Genomic DNA, 16,808 nt, shown 5'->3' with positions numbered 1-16,808 from the left:
TTATTTATTTATTTATTTTTCTATATGTGGGTCTGGGGATAGAACCCAGGGGCATTTGACCTCCAAGCGATACCCCCTGCCCTATTTTTTATTCTTTATTTTGAAACCGGGTCTCACTGAGTTGCAGAGGGCCTCACTTAGTAGCTGAGGCTGTCCGCGAACCGTGATCCTCCAGGTCTCAGCCTCCCGAATGCTGGGATTACAAGTGTGCGCCATCACGCCCAGCAGCCTAAGTACCATTTAAAAATGAAAAAAATAAGCCGTGCATGGTGGTGCATGCTTGTAATCCCAGCGCTTGCGAGGCCGAGACAGGAGGATCGTGGTTCATGGACAGCCTCAGCTACGTAGTGAGGCCTTTACAACCCAGTGAGACCCTGTTTCAAAATAAAGAATAAAAAATAGGCTGAAGAAGTAGCTCAGAGGTAGAATGCCCCTGGGTTCTGTCCCCAGTTTTGCGCGCGCGCGCACACACACACACACACACACACACACACACACACACAGAAGCAGAGTCTCACTAGGTTGATGAGAGTCTCACTTCTTGCTGAAGCTAGTCTTGAACCTGAGATCCTTTTATCTCAGCCTCCCAAGTACTGAGATTACAGGTGTGCACCACCACAACTGGCTGGGACCCTATTTCAACATAAAAAGACCTGGGGTTGTAGCTGGGAAGTAGAATGACCCTGGATTCAACCCCTAGTGCCAATTAAATAAAAATAGGTCTTTTGGTGTATCTCAGAAGTAGAATGTCCCTGGGTTCAATTCCTAGTATCAAAAGAAACAAACATACAAACAAAAACAAAAGCATACCAAGGCTGGGTTGCTTGGAATCCCCGCGCTTGGGAGGCTGGGACAGGAGGATCGCACAGGTTTGAAGCCAGCCTCAGCTACTAAGTGAGGCTCTCAGCAACTTAGTGAGACCCTGTTTCCAAATAAAATATTAAAAAATAGGTCTGGGAGTATAGAAAGTGTAGCCTGGGGGTAAAAAGCCTCTGGGTTCCATCGAAAGAAAGAAAGAAAGAAAGAAAGAAAGAAAGAAAGAAAGAAAGAAGAAGAAGAAAGAAAGGAAGGAGAAAGGGAGAGAGAGAGAAGAGAGAGAAAGGGAGAGAGAGAGAAAGAAAGAAGAAAGAAAGAGAAAGGAAGGAAGGAAGGAAGGATGGATGGATAGATACAGAGCCGGGCGTGGTGGCGCACACTTATAATCCCAGGACTTGGGAGGCTGAGACAGGAGGATCGCACGGGTTCGAAGCCAGCCTCAGCTACTTAGTGAGGCTGTCGGCAACTTAGTGAGACCCTGTTTCCAAATAAAATATAAAAAAGGTCTGGGAGTACCCCAGTACCACACACACACACACACACACAAAAGGGACTTACGCTAAATTACTGAGGCTGTCCTTGAACTTGTGATTCAACAGTCTCATCCTCCCAAGAACTGGAATTACAGGCATGGGCCCCCACCCTGGTTATCTTTTCATTTTGAGACAGTGTCTCACTAAATTGCTGAAGCTGGCCTCGCAGCCCGTCACAGTGATCACCACACCACATTGGGGGGTCTTTCCCTCGTTCATCAGCACCCTACTCTTCCCTGTGCACGCCACCTGCCCAGGCTCCGGCCCAGCACAAAAGATAGTGTTGATGTGGCCCATTCACGTTTCCTACCGGACAGGCTAGCCCAGGACCCCGGGTGACCCGCTTCCTGAAGGGCCCCTCCATTCTGGCAAACTGAAGCGGGGTGGTGTGGGGTGGAGTGGTGGTCTTGCCTCTCCCCGCAGTGAGGCAGCCTTTCCTTTGTACTGGGAACCAAGAGCCCTGACGCTGCTTTGGGGTGTGCCTGGAGACGAGGCTGTGATTCGCTCTCACCTTCTGTGAGCAGAGATACGGCTGGGTCTTGCAGCTGCCAGGAAACCCCCAGTCCGGTAAGACCAACTTTCTGCCAGGCATGATGGCGCGTTTGGGAGGCTGAGACGGCAGGATCGTGGTTCAAAGACAGCCTCAGCTACTTAGTGAGGCCCTTTGCAACTCAGTGAGATCCTGTTTCAAAATAAAGAATAAAAAATAGAAGCTTGTAATCCCAGCGCTTGGGAGGCTGAGACAGGAGGATTGCGCAGGTTCAAAGCCAGCCTCAGCTGCTTAGTGAAGCTCTCAGAAACTTAGTGAGACTTTGTTTTCCTTTTTTTTTTTTTTTTTTTTTTTTTTTTTGTGATACTGAGGGTTGAATCCAGGGGGCATTATACCTCTGAGCTACACCCCCTGCCCTATTTTTTTTTTTTTTTGAAACAAGGTCTCACTAAGTTGCAGAGGGCCTCACTGAGTAGCTGAGGCTGTCGGAGAACCGCGATCCTCTGGTCTCAGCCTCCCGAGTGCTGGGATAACAAGTGTGTGCCACCACGCCCAGCTCTTTTATGGATTCTTGAGGTGTGCTAGGGCCTGGCTGATCATTATCTCGATTCTGATTTTTCCTGGTGGCTCTGGAGAAGTCCTTATCACTCGAGGGGTAATTTCCACTTGCTGCTCAGGAGATCGTCAGTGAGACCTGTGATCCTGGGAGGGAGCAATTGAGGGGTTCCCATGGGCACTGGGCTCCTGCTCAAGGGGCAGTCTCACCGCCAGGGGTCTGCCTGCCTCCCGCCGCTTCTGCAATGACTGGAGATCTCCAGGGGTCACTCCAGGGGTCTGGATATCCTGCATTTAGCCCGGCGTGGTGGCCCACGCTTGTAATCCCCGCGCACTTGTAATCCCAGCACTTGTGAGGCTGAGACAGGAGGATCACAGGTTCCAAGCCAGCCTCAGCAACTTAGCAAGGTTCTCAGCAACCTAGTGAGACTCCAAATAAGAAATAAAATTGAGCTGGTGGGGGGTGTGGCTTGGATGTAGGATGCCTCTGGATTCAATCTCAGGAGACCCAGAAAAGTGCTAGTTGAATATTCCTGCAAATGTTGAAATACCTTGGTAGGTTAAGTAAATGTAGGACTATTTATTTATTTATTTATTTATTTATTTATTTATTTCTGGTGGTACTGGGGTTCCTGGAAGCCCTTCTACCTCTGGACTACACTCCCAGACTTATTTTTTTATATTTTTATTTGGAAACAGGGTCTCTTAAGCCAGCGCGGCTGGCTTCGAACCTGCGCGATCCTCCTGTCTCCGCCTCCCAAGCACGGGGATTACAAGCGTGCGCCACCACGCCCGGCTATTCTTTTTTTTTTTTTTTTTTTTTTTGAAACAGGTCTCACTAAGTTGCAGAGGGCCTCACTAAGTAGCTGAGGCTGTCCGCCAACTGCGATCCTCTGGTTTCAGCATCCCGAATGCTGGGGTTACAAGTGTGTGCCACCACGCCCAGCTTTGAACTGTCTGTCTGTCTGTCTGTCTATCTATCATCTATTTATTTATTTATTGTGGTACTGGGTTGAGCCCAGGGGCATTATACCCCAAGTTACACCCCCAGCCTTATTTTATTTTTATTTAGAAACAGGGTCTCGCTAGATTGATGAGCAGCTCACTGCTTTCTGGGGCTGGCTGCAAACCTGAAATCCTCTCTCAGCCTCCCAAGGACTGGGATCACAGGTGTGAGCCGCCGCGCTGGGCTCATAGGGAATGTGTGGACAGAGGCCATCCCTGTTCTTTCTTTTGGTTCTAGTGTTGCTCCCCTGTTTTTTGGGGTTTTGTTTGTTTGTTTGGTAGTACTGGGCAGGGAATCCAGCTACACATGCGAGGGAAACATTCTACACTGAACTATACTCTCAGACCTTTTAATTAATTAATTAATTAATTTATTTATTTATTTATTTATTGGTGGTACTGAGGGTGGAACCCAGAGGCTTTCTACCTCCGGGCTATACTCCCAGACCTATTTTCTATTTTATTTGGAAACGGGGTCTCACTAAGTTGCCGAGAGCCTCACTAAGTAGCTGAGGCTGGCTTCGAACCCGTGCGATCCTCCTGTCTCAGCCTCCCAAGCGCGGGGATTACAAGCGTGCGCCGCCACACCCGGCTGTCCTTTTAATTTTTATTTTGAGACAGGATCTTGTTAAATTTCCCAGGCTGGCCTCAAACTTGTGATTTTTCTGCCTCCACCTCCTGAGTCCTATGCCACTGTAGCTGGCTGGCTTGCCTTCATTTTTGCGCAGGAACTGGGGTGGGAGGTGGTGTACTGGAGTTTGAAACCAGAGGCATTTTACCTCCAAGCTACACCCCAGCCCTATTTTATTTCTTATTTTATTTCTTATTATTATTATTATTATTATTATTATTATTATTATTATTTTGTGGTACTGGGGGTGGACCCAGGGGCCTTTCTACCTCCAGGCTATACTCCCAGGCCTATTTTATACTTTATTTGGAAACAGAGTCTCACTAAGTTGCTGAGAGCCTAAGTAGCTGAGGCTGGCTTCGATTGTGTGCAATCCTCCTGTCTTAGCCTCCCAAGCGCTGGGATTACAAGTGTGAGCCACCACGCCCAGCTTATTTCTTATTTTAAAACAGGGTCTTGCTAAGTTTGCTGAGGGACCTTGTTAGGTTGTAGAGGCTAGCCTCAATCATGCAATCTTCCTTGTTTCAGCCTCCTAAGGACTGGAATGATAGGCTAAGGACTGAATTTACAGGCATGTGATACCACGCCTTGCTCTTCTGCCTTTTTTCTTTTCTTTTTTTTTTTCTTTTTTTTTTTTTTTTTTGCCGTACTGGGGATGGTGCCCAGGGGCATTGTACCTCGGAGGTACATCCCCAGCCCTGTTTTTTAGTCTTTTTATTTTTGAAATAAAGTAGCTGAGGCTGTCTGCGAACCAGGTTTCCCCGGTCTCCGCTTCCTGAATGCTGGGATTACAAGCGTGCACCACCATGTCTGGTTTATTCCTGGCTTTTAACAGGCCTGGGGCCTTTGCATTAAGCTCCAGATAGGTTCCCTTCCCACAGCTCTGCAACTCTGGGCCTCGGGCTGTGACCCTGTGGTGTCCTTGTCACGGCCAGGGTGCCCTCTGCTGGGATGTCGGGGATACAGTCTGTCCAGGCTTTGATGCTACCAAATGTCTGAGGTTCCCTCAATGCCTAAGTGTGGGCCCCTTCTCTCTGTGCCTGCTTCTGCGACAGCTTCTCTGTCCTTTCTTTCTTATTTATGTATTTATTTATTATATCAAACCCAGAGGTTAACTCTGAACTACACCCTCAGCCTGATTTTTTTATTCTTTGTTTGGAAACAGGGTCTCACTAAGTAGCTGAGGCTGGCCATGAACCTGCAATCCTCCTGTCTCAGCCTCCCAAGTACTGGGATTACAAGCATGTGCCACCACACCCGGCTTCTTTTTTTGTCTGTTTTCATATTAAGTACTGAACTCAGGGATTCTGCCCCTTCCCTTCGTACTGTTCTCACACGATGCTGATGACATTCCTTCGCCAGCCTCTAATGATTTGGATTTCCCCTCTGGTTCTGACCATTCTCATTCTGATCTTTTACAATATCTACATTCCTTATTTCATTCAAACCCACAAAGCCTTGAGTTATTCCTACAATCGTTCTTTGTTCTCACACCCAAGGACAAAAATTCCTTCATCAGATTATATCTAATTGTATCGACCCAACCACTCCCCTTAGACCTAACCCAACAACTCCCCTTAGACCTAACCCAACCACTCCCCTTAGACCTCAGGCCTTTCTGGCCCACCAGGCGAGGGGACATACTCCAGCTGCTGATTGGCAAGTAGATTATACCAATATGCCCAGGGTTAAGAGATTCAAATACCTTCTCGTCTTCCTCGACACTTTTCTCGGGACTAATCGAGGCCTTCCCAACCTCCAATAAAAGGGCCTCTATGGGGCCAGGCGCGGTGGCGCACGCTTGTAATCCCCGCGCTTGGGAGGCAGAGACAGGAGGATCGCGCAGGTTCGAAGCCAGCCGCGCGCGCTGGCGTAGGAGACCCTGTTTCCAAATAAAAATGTAAAAATAGGTCTGGGAGTGTAGCCCGGAGGTAGAAGGGCTTCCAGGAACCCCAGTACCACCAAAAAAATAAAAAAAAAGGGCCTCTATGGTCTCTGATCTCCTAATTTCTCAAATTATCCCCCACTTTGGCATGCCTTCCTCTTTACAATCTGTTAATGGCCCTGAGTTCACTTCTCAAATAACTCAATCTGTAGCCCAAACTTTATCTCTGCCTTGGCATTTTCATTGCCCATCCCGTCCTCAAGCATCAGCAAAAGTAGAACAAAATTACTTCCCCTGGCTCTTTTATGTGTTCCAGCCTTACCAAAAAACCCTCCCTTTTATCTCCCTTTGAGATTACTACAAAGCTGTCTTTAGAAATACATTTAGATTGAGCCGGGTGTGGAGGCGCACGCTTGTCATCCCCGCGCTTGGGAGGCTGAGACAGGAGGATCACGCTGGTTCGAAGCCAGCCTCAGCTACTTAGTGAGGCTGTCAGCAACTTAGTGAGACCCTGTTTCTAAATAAAATATAAAATGGGTCTGGGAGTATAGCCCGGAGGTAGAAAGCCTCTGGGTTCCACCCCCAGTACCACCAATAAATAAATAAATAAATAAATAATAAATAGAAATACATTTAGATTGGATAAAATTACTTCCCCTGGCTCTTTTATGTGTTCAAGCCTTACCAAAAAACCCTTCCTTTTATCTCCCTTTGAGATTATGTTTGGGCGCCCCTTATTCCCCCCAGGAATTTCTCCTCATTCCAATGTCTTTCCTCCACAAATAGCCTTTCTTTCATCTCTTATCCCATCTCAGATCAGAACTCTGGAAATATCAAGACTGACTACTCCCTGACCCCAAGAAGACCCCTACCATTTCCTCTTTAACCATAGGACAACAGGTCTATTTCAACCCCCCGGGAGACAAACCTACCTCACAATCAAAATGGGATGGCCTGGCTCAGGTTATCCTAGGTACTCCTACTGCTGCAAAACTTAATTTAAATAATAACCAATATACTCCCTGGATTCATATTTCTAGGCTCAAACCGGCTCCAGAACATATCCAACCACCTGATTCAGCAGCTTCACAAAAAACCCGGACGCCTCAAGATAATAGACCAACTTATATGTCTACTCTCTCTCGCCCCATAATCCTCTAAAACTCCAAATATCTCGACTTTGCTTGGATTCTCCCATACCTGAAAATGAATTTATATTCACTAGTTTCATATGCTTTTCCGTAACCTTTTCCTCCCCTTTTGTCTGGAGATTCTAGGTTCAGCAAACCTACATCGAAGACAATACAATAGTCACCAAACTAGCTGCAACGGCTGATTGCCCCCGATGGGATGTTCTCAGAGTTTACAACTAGCCTTCCCTCCTACCATTAAGCTGTTTCATCAAGCTATCTGCCCTTACCTTTGTTTTCTTTTTGACCAAACAAAGTTTCTGTTGCAACCCAAATTGGGATAATGTATATGGCAGATGCCCATACTGGTCACGCAAAATCCACGATGCCTATCTAGGACAACTAGTGTCAGGAAATTTTAAATTCAATTCCAAAACTAAAACCTACCTCTAACTATTCCTGACCCATGGGATCCAAGATGGGCTTCTGGAGTCACAGCCAAGGTTTACTGTAACGGATCTGCCTCTATCCTTTGCAGTTCACTTTATTTCTTCTGTGAATATATATCCACTGGCACCCAAATCTCACAAGGTTCCACGGATATCCAACACTCAGCTCAGGCGGTACTTAACTCTCTCCGAAAAGTCTCTAACTCAGCTCTGTTTTTTTCTGCATATACGTGGTTTCAACTGATTGCCAAAACTCTGTCAGTTCTGATTCTCATCTCTCCCACCTTGAGCCCCTCAAACTGTTTCCTGTACACATGGCTTTCCCAGCCCTTGTGAGCTGCAGTGCCTATAAACGCCTCTCAGTGTGCCTTCGCCTCTCAAACAAATTCATTTCATATTCTCCAAAATGTTCCCTTATGGAAACCCAAAGAAGACAATATCACCCAGCCAAACAGAGTTTACGTTTTTGTGACATCACCTTCCTCCTGAGATCCCACTTGTCCAAGCGCTATCATTCTTGCCAGTCCCAGTTACACCCAACGGGGACATTTCTTCTGGTGCAATGGGACCCTCAACAAAGTCATATATCCCAGCTCCACCACTCCCTGTTTCTTGGTCACGGTGGTCTCACACCTGACTCCCTACAGCTATGCCCAACTACAATATCTGATTACCCCACCCAAGCTTACAAAAAGGGTTGCTTTTCTCCCTATTCTGGTTGGAATATCCTCAACCTCCTCCTTCATCAGAAACAAACTTTCAGGAGGGACTCTGGGCTATGACTCTTGGGCCACTGATGATTCAGGCAGCAAACTTGAAAGTGCCCTCACATCAACTGCCGAATCACTCTCAGCATTACAGAAACAGGTTACGTCCCTGGCCCAAGTCTTGACAGCTGAAAAGGGTGGAACCTGTGTTTTCCTACAGGAAGAGTGTTGCTATTATGTTAATGAATCAGGCATAGTAGAGCAAAATATACTCAGGCTTAAAAGGTCTCAAAAAAAATCCCTTTCCACATGGTTTCAGGCCCTGATACTTGCATGGATATGGCCCATCCTGGGTCCACTTTTTATTATATTTGTTGCCTGCATGTTCTTACCCTGCGTAACTAAGCTCATACAAAATCAGGTAAATAAAATATCTAATCAGACTTTTAACCAGCTTCTCCTTAGAAACTACCAGCTTTGAAACTCGGAAGATGCCGATTCCCAGGGACGACTGACAGCATACAGAGACGGATCCCTTCCTGATGGAGACTCGTGATACCAGCCCTCCTGGAAGGCAGCTGGATGGTACCTCCTATCCACCATCCTGACGCCCGCCTCGTGTCTTTGTGGGATCTGAATCTTCAGGGAACATTCGCCAACTTTCGCCCCGACGACATTTACTTTTTATGGCCTGGACTTGGGGGCTGCTTTCCCTACTCCTCCCGACCCCTTCCCATCGCCGCCCCCTCTCAGCAGGAAGTAGTCAGAACGATCCGACGCCCCCCGCCCCTAAAAAAACAAAAAGGGAGGAATGTTAGGATATGCAGCCCAGTCATGCCAAAGATGGCGCCTCTCCGGCTTCGTTTCCGGATTGTGCTGATTACCTCATAGCCAGCCAAAGGGGCCACGGGATGCCCAACAACCAGTCCCCTGATAACACACCCACTGGGGTATGAGCCACCCAATCAGTAAACGCCCCGCACTTTGTGCAATCTTCCGCTGTGAGCGGAAGCCCCCTCCTCCCAGCTGCCTGATATAAAAGGGAGCTGGGCTGTCTTAATAAAGCTTTTGCTTGCTTGCTTATCTCCGATGTCTGGCCTTGGGTCTTTCCTGCGCCGACCCCCCTTCATTGGTCCCGAAGACCCCCGGCCCCCTTCAGTTCCCCCTCTCCTAGCACCTGCCACACACCCATCAGTCCATCTCCTCGACCACCCATGGCTCTGCCCTTACCCTGCAGCCTGCACCCTGCATCAGCTCCGACGCCCTCCCCCTGCCGCACACAGGCTGTGCTCCCCGCTCTAGCCGCTTCCCTGCCGCCCCACAGCTTGCCAAAGCCAGGGGCCATCCGCAGCACTTGCCGAAGGGCCTCCGTCCATGGTACTCCCGCCCCTTGCCTGATGCCTGTCCCTCTTCACATGAGTGCCACCTCCTCTGGGGAGCCCTCCCTGGTGACCGCTGATGTCCGAGTCCAAGGGCCTGGGGGCTTATCTGCCCTGGCATCTCCAGCGCCTGGCTGAGCACAGGACTCCTGACACATGACAGCTGCTGTATTGGTTTTCTGGTGTTTCCATAACAAAGTACCAAAGAGGTGGGTGACTTAGAGCAAGCACAATTTATTTATTTATCTCAAAAAGTCGTCATCTCACTGGGCCCAGATGGACCTGAGTTTATTGAAATGCCAAATTCAAAATGGTGTTCATGAAGCCGGGCGTGGTGGTGCACGCTTGTAATCCCAGGACTTTGGAGGTTGAGACAGGAGGATTGCAGGTCTTGACCAGCCTCAGCTACTTAGTGAGGCCCTCTACAACTTAGAGAGACCCTGTTTCAATAATAATAATAATAATAATAATAATAATAATAATAATAATAATAAAGGACTAGAGGTGTAGTTTGAAGGTAGAATGCCCCTGGCTGGTTCAGTCCCCAGTACTGTAAAAAAAAAAAAAATCAACAGGTGAATGAATTACAAATGCATGGGATATAGACACTATGGATTTCTCAGCAATCAAGAAGAACAAAAATAGTCGGACATAGCCAGGCATGGTGGTGCACGCTTGTAATCCCCGCGCTTGGGAGGCAGAGACAGGAGGATCGCACAGGTTCGAAGCCAGCCGCGCGCGCTGGCTTAGGAGACCCTGTTTCCAAATAAAAATGTAAAAACAGGTCTGGGAGTGTAGCCTGGAGGTAGAAGGGTTTCCAGGAACCCCAGTACCACCAAAAAATAAAAAATAAAAAAATAAAAAATAAAAATAAAATAAAAATAGTCGGACATGATGGCACACACTTGTAATCTCAGTACTTGGGAAACTGAGACAGGAAGATCGCAGATTCAAAGCCAATCTTGGCAATTTAGCGAGGATCTCGGCAACCTAGTGGGACCTTGTTTCCAAATAAGAAATAACATCTGAGAGCCGGGTGTGGTGGCGCATGCTTGTAATCCCAGCATTTGGGAGGCTGAGACCGGAGGATCGCGGTTCGCAGACAGCCTCAGCTATTTAGTGAGGCCCTCTGCAACTCAGTGAGACCTGGTTTCAAAAAAAAAAAAAAAATTGGGCAGGGGGTGTAGCTCAGAGGTTGAATGCCCTTGGGTTCCATCCCCAGACCCGCAAAAAAAAAAAAAAAAAAAAGAAATAACATCTGAGCTGAGTGTGGTATAATCCCCACACTTGAGAGGCGGAGACAGGAGGATCGCACAGGTTTGAAGCCAGCCTCGCTCGCTTAAGCGACCCTGTTTCAAAAAAAAAAAAAAATATATATATATATATATATATATATATATATATATATGATGGGTCTGGAAGTGGAAGTGTAGCCCAGAGGTAGAAGGGTTTCCAGGAACCCCAGTACCACCAAAGAAGAAAAGAAAAGAAAAAGAAATAACATCTGGCTGAGGTGTAGCTTGGAGGTAGAATGCCTCTGGGTTCAATCTCCTGTGCCACACACACACACACACCACAAAATGGCTGGACGTGGAGAACATCGTGGTAATGAGATTAGCCAGTCACAGACCTGAAGGGTCCTAAGTTTTCTCTCATATGCAGATGCGAGGGAGTCACTGGGATGCCAGAGGGACTCCAGATAACGGAGGAGAAACTCCAGGGGAGAAGGGAGGTGGCCGAGGGGAAGGTGGAGGAGCGGGAGGATCCTCGAAGGAGTCACTTCCACGGACATCATGTACAAATGTGAGAATACCATGTCAATCTCCATACTCTGTATGGGGAGGGGTCGGGGGAGCTGTGGAAAGTCCAGCAAGGGCTGTGCGCATGTGTGTAACCACCTTATCATGTAAGACTACAATGCACCAATAAGAGCTGGGCGTGGTGGCGCACGCTTGTAATCCCCGGGCTCGGGAGGCGGAGACAGGAGGATCGAACGGGTTCGAAGCCAGACTCAGCTACTTAGTGAGGCTCTCAGCAATTTAGTGGGACCCTGTTTCCAAATAAAGTATAAAATAAGTCTGGGAAGCCGGGCATGGTAGCGCACGCTTATAATCCCAGCATTTGGGGCCTGAGACTGGAGGATAGTGGTTCGTAGACAGCCTCAGCTGCTTAGTAAGACCCTCGGCAACTTAGTGAGACCCTGCTTCAAAATAAAGAATAAAAAATAGGGCAGGGGGTGTAGCTCAGAGGTCAAATGCCTCTAGGTTTCATTCCCAGACCCGCAAAAAAAAAAAAAAAAAAAAAAAGTAGGTCTAGGAGTATACCCCAGAGGTAGAAAAGCCCCTGGGTTCCACCGCCAGTACCACAAAAATAAATAAATAAAATATTTTAAAAAATAGGTCTGGGAGTATAGCCTAGAGGTAGAAAAACTACTGGATTCCACCCCCAGTACCACAAAATTAATTAATTAATTAATTAAATTAAATAACAAGAATTGGGGGAGAGGGCACCAAGCACAGTCAGAATGTATGCCATTTTCAATATGACCCACATAAAAATAAATAAATAAAAATAAAATAGGTCTAGGGTCATAGCTCGGAGGTAGAATGCCCCTGGGTTCAATCCCAAGTAACACACACACACACACAAATACATCAATAAAAGTATAATATAGTAGTAGTAGGAGGAGGAGGAGGAGGAGGAAGAGGAGGAGGAGGAGGCAGAGGAGGAGGAGGAGAAGGAGGAGGAGGAGTAGGATGTATGTGTCAGACACTTCAGGCAGAAGAGGACTGTTTCCACTGCATGTGGCTTCTCTGGGGCGACCAGAAGGGGCAGCAGCTCAGCACTAGGGGGACACAGGCGGGAGGTGTCAGCCCTTTTTTTAAAAATTTTATTTATTTTGTGGTACTGTGGGTGGAACCCAGGGGCATTCTACCTCCGAGCTACACCCACAACTGTTCTGTTTATTATTATTATTATTTTTTTTTTTTTTTTTGGTGGTAATGGGGTTCCTGGAAGCCCTTCTACCTCCGGGCTACACTCCCAGACCTATTTTTACATTTTCATTTGGAAACAGGGTCTCCTAAGCCAGTGTGCGCGGCTGACTTTGAACCTGCGCGATCCTCCTGTCTCTGCCTCCTAAGGCGGGGATTACAAGCGTGCGCCACCACGCCCGGCATTCTGTTATTATTTTGAAACAGGGTCTCACTAAGTTGTGTAGGGCCTAAGTCACTGAGGTTGGCCACAAACCTGTGATCCTCCTGTCTCAGCCTCCCGAGTACTGAGATTACAAGTGTGCACCACCACACCTGGCTTTATATTTCTTTTTGAAACAGATCTCATTGTGTTGATGAAAGTCTCTCTACTTGCTCAGGCTGTCCTCGAACCATTGATCCTCCTGTCTCAGCCCCTAGATTCTATCCCCAGTACCCCTACACACATACAGGCAGGTGACCTGTCCCAGGTCATACAGTTAGAAGTGACGGAGCCATGATTTGAACAAGGTATTCTGGTTTGGGGGACCATATGCTTATCCTCCATCTCTCCTCCCAATAACTGGGACATCCTCCAAGTCTCAGGTCCACTCCAGTTTTGAAAAAGAAAAAGTCTTCCTGGCCGCCTGTGGTGGACGGCCCTTGGTCATCTCTCCCCATCAGTCTTCTCTCCATGTGCGTCTCAGTGCGGCGACCACCGTGTTGGCTCTGTCCTCCATCCCCTGAGCTGTCCTGTCCCGGTCCTGGGACTGAGTCTATCCTGCTTCCCACCACATCCCGTGCCTAGCCTTGTGCCACTCTGGGAAGATGGAGCCAGGAGCCCTCAGAGGACCCGTGTGGAGCACTGGAGCGAACTGGGCAGAAATCGAGTCACCAGTGCCATCCCCAGCCACGTGGGAAACCCAGAAGCAACAAGCCCTCGTCCTCAGGCAGAAGCAGCTGTAACCGCAAATGAGGGAGACGCAGCTTCCGGAAACACCTGGCAGGACGCCAGGGGCTTCTGAACCGGGGCCCTTGGGCTCCTGTGTCGACTACTATTTATTTTGGCAAACAGGAACGCTAAACGGAGCTTACTTAATGTTTCATCTGGAGTATCAGTGTACACACATATACTGACGTCGGGTCACTCTCCACGTCGGGTGACTTCTGAGTGACCCAGATTCAGCATCCCTGATGCCTGTCCTTACCCAGCACTAAATTCCTGAGGGCCTTCCTGACCTGTATCACATCCAGCTAGGGAGAGGTGATGAAGCCATTTGCCTGGAGCTCACACTTTAAGGGATGCCAGCCGGGCGCGGTGGCGCACCCTGTAATCCCAGCATTCGGGAGGCTGAGACCGGAGGACCGCGGTTCGCGGACAGCCTCAGCTACTAAGTGAGGCCCTCTGCAACTCAGTGAGAGACCCTGTTTCAAAATAAAGAATAAAAAATAGGGCAGGGGGTGTAGCTCGGAGGTCGAATGCCCCTGCGTTCCATCCCAAGACCCACACACAAAAATATTAAAAAATTAAGTCAGGCATGGTGGCGCACACTTGTAATCCCCGCGCTTGGGAGGCTGAGACAGGAGGATCGCACAGGTTCCAAGCCAGCCTCAGCTACTTAGTGAGGCTCTCGGCAACTTAGTGAGACCCTGTTTCCAAATAAAGTATAAAATAGGTCTGGGAGTGTAGCCCAGAGGTAGAATGCCCCTGCGTTCTACCCCAGTACCACAAAAATAAAATAAAATAAAAAATTAAAGAACTGATGTGCCAGGTTCACCTGGAGTCTAAAAATTTGAGAGAGCTCCCATTGGCCAGTTTCTGGCTTTGGGGGTGGGTTTAAGCCTCCACCCTGCAAGGTGTGGTGGGAAGGAGAACAAAGAGCCCTACACCACCCCAGATTTAATATGCACAAGAAGGGAGGTGCCTGCCTCTGCCCCCGGAAGAGGCAAGAGGCCCCTCCCCCAGGTGACTGTTCTAATGCTGTAGATCCAGCTCAAAAATATTCCTAAGTTTAAATGTTTCTTATGAAATTCTGTAAGATAATTCTATTTTCTAACGCGATTTATTCTTTTATACTCTAAAAGCCAATTTTAAGATTATAAAAAGAAGAAAGCCGGGCGTGGTGGGGCACCGTTGTCATCCCAGCATTCGGGAGGCTGAGACCTGAGGATCGCGGTTCGTGGCCAGCCTCAGCTACTTAGTGAGGCCCTGTGCAACTCAGTGAGACCTGGTTTCAAAATAAAGAATAAAAAATAGGGCAGGGGGTATAGCTCAGAGGTAGGATGCCCCTGGGTTCCATCCCCAGACCCACAAAAAGAAAGGAAGAAAGAAAGAAAGAAAGAAAGGAAGAAAATAGAGCAGGGGGTGTAGCTTGGAGGTAGAATGCCCCTGGGTTTCATCCCCAGACAGCAAATAAATAAATAAATAAATAAATAAATAAATAAATAAACAAACTCATATTCCTGTACCCTCTGCTAGTCCTTGGACTTCATTCATCAAGATCAGTGGATCTATTAAGTGGGTTTCTATTAAGAGGAAACCCCCCATTTCAATAAGACTTAGATCTAAGCCCTGAGGATTCAGGGGCAGTAGTGTCTCTCTTCCAAGCACTCCATCTCTTTTTTTCTCTTCTTGGCAGTACTGGAGATGAAACCCAGGGGCATTCTACCTCGGAGCTACACCCTCATTCCTATTTTTTTATTCTTTATTTTGAAACAGTCTCACTACTTTGCAAAGGGCCTCACTAAGTAGCTGTCTGCGAACCTCAATCCTCCCATCTCTGCCTCCCAAGCATGGGGATTACAAGCGTGCGCCGCCGCCACGCCCGGCTTGTTTTTTTTTTTTTTTTTGAAACAGAGTCTTACTAAGTTGCTGAGGGTCGTTGTGAAGCTGGCCTAAAACCTGAAATCCTGCTGTTTCAGCCTCTTAAATACTGGATTTACAGGTGTGCACCGGCATGCTCGGCTTATTTGAATGAGCTGATACCTTGCCTTGTCTCAGGCTTTGCCCAAAGCACGTCTCTGTTTCCCAACTGCCTGATCTGAGAAGCCCTGATAACCTACAATCCTGAGAAAATATAAATGGGCTCCCTATGCATACCATTTTCCCATACTGTACTTTGGAAGAAGTCCATCTCTTCTCTTACACTAGCCGGAGGGGCCTCAGCCTTGGAGAATGTGTGCATATGTGTGTGTGTGTGTGTGTGTGTGTGCGTGCGCGCGCACGCAGGTGCATTTCCGCTCAAGATTGAACCCAGGGCAGGCTACCTCTGAGTTACACCCTAGCCCAATTTTATTTGGAAACAGAGTCTTGCTAGGTTACCAGGAGCCTCGATACGTTTCTGAGGCAAGCTTCAAACCTGTGATCGTCTTGTCTCAGCCTCCCAAGTGCTGGGACTGGAGGTGCGCACCACCACGCCTGGACGCATGCCTTCAGGTTACAGGTGGAAATGGAGAAGACAGGGAGACACAGGCAGGCCCTGGTCTTAGCTTCAGGAGAAGGGGTGGTGAAGGCGGAGGAAGCGGGGAGTGCCGTTCGCGGGCCCCTCACATCCAGCCTTACCTGAGCCAGGAGAGGGAGATTCCTTAGATCCTTGGGTTGGGTCAGCTCTTACTGGAGACAGAGACGCAGTGCCCAGCCGAGTCTGAGGGTGAATTCACTCAAGAGCCCGCCACAACGTGGGTGCCAAGACAGACACCTAAAGGAGGGACACACCCGGCTCGGGGAGGGCACAGTTCGAGACTGGTTTTTCCTGGAACTGGCTTCCTGAAGGAGCCAAGTCTTAAGAAATGAGTTCGGGAGGAGGACGGGGCAGGGGTGGGTATGGGTGTGAGTTCCAGGCTGGGAGCCATGCTGCTCCCAGGGTAGAATGGAGTCGGGATCTGTGGGGCCACTGGAGGCCCCTGTGTGGGCAGGGAGCTGGGGGTGGAGGGAGGCAGAGTCTGGGCCAGCAGGTGTGCTGACGATGGCCCAGACCAGAGCTGCTGGGTGGTCCCGATGCCTTCCTCCTGGGAAGAACACAGAGGTGAGTTTGTGCTGTTTTGGGAGAGGTGCCCCTGAGAGTGATGCCAGTCTGTCCCACTGGGCCAGACAGGGCCTCCGAGATGAAGCTCGAGGAGGGAAGGCTACGGGTCCTTCCCCAGGCTCTTGCCACCCCGAACCCCCCATGGGGACGGGATGAGGAGATGCTGCCAGCAGCAAAGGGATCGAAGCAATCTTTATGGCTTTGGCTAGGTTGCTTCTTGCCACCAGGGAA

This window comes from Muscardinus avellanarius (assembly GCF_963383645.1).
Source record: "Muscardinus avellanarius genome assembly, chromosome: 16".
Taxonomy (NCBI): domain Eukaryota; kingdom Metazoa; phylum Chordata; class Mammalia; order Rodentia; family Gliridae; genus Muscardinus; species Muscardinus avellanarius.
Note: the sequence above shows the minus strand (reverse complement) of the source record.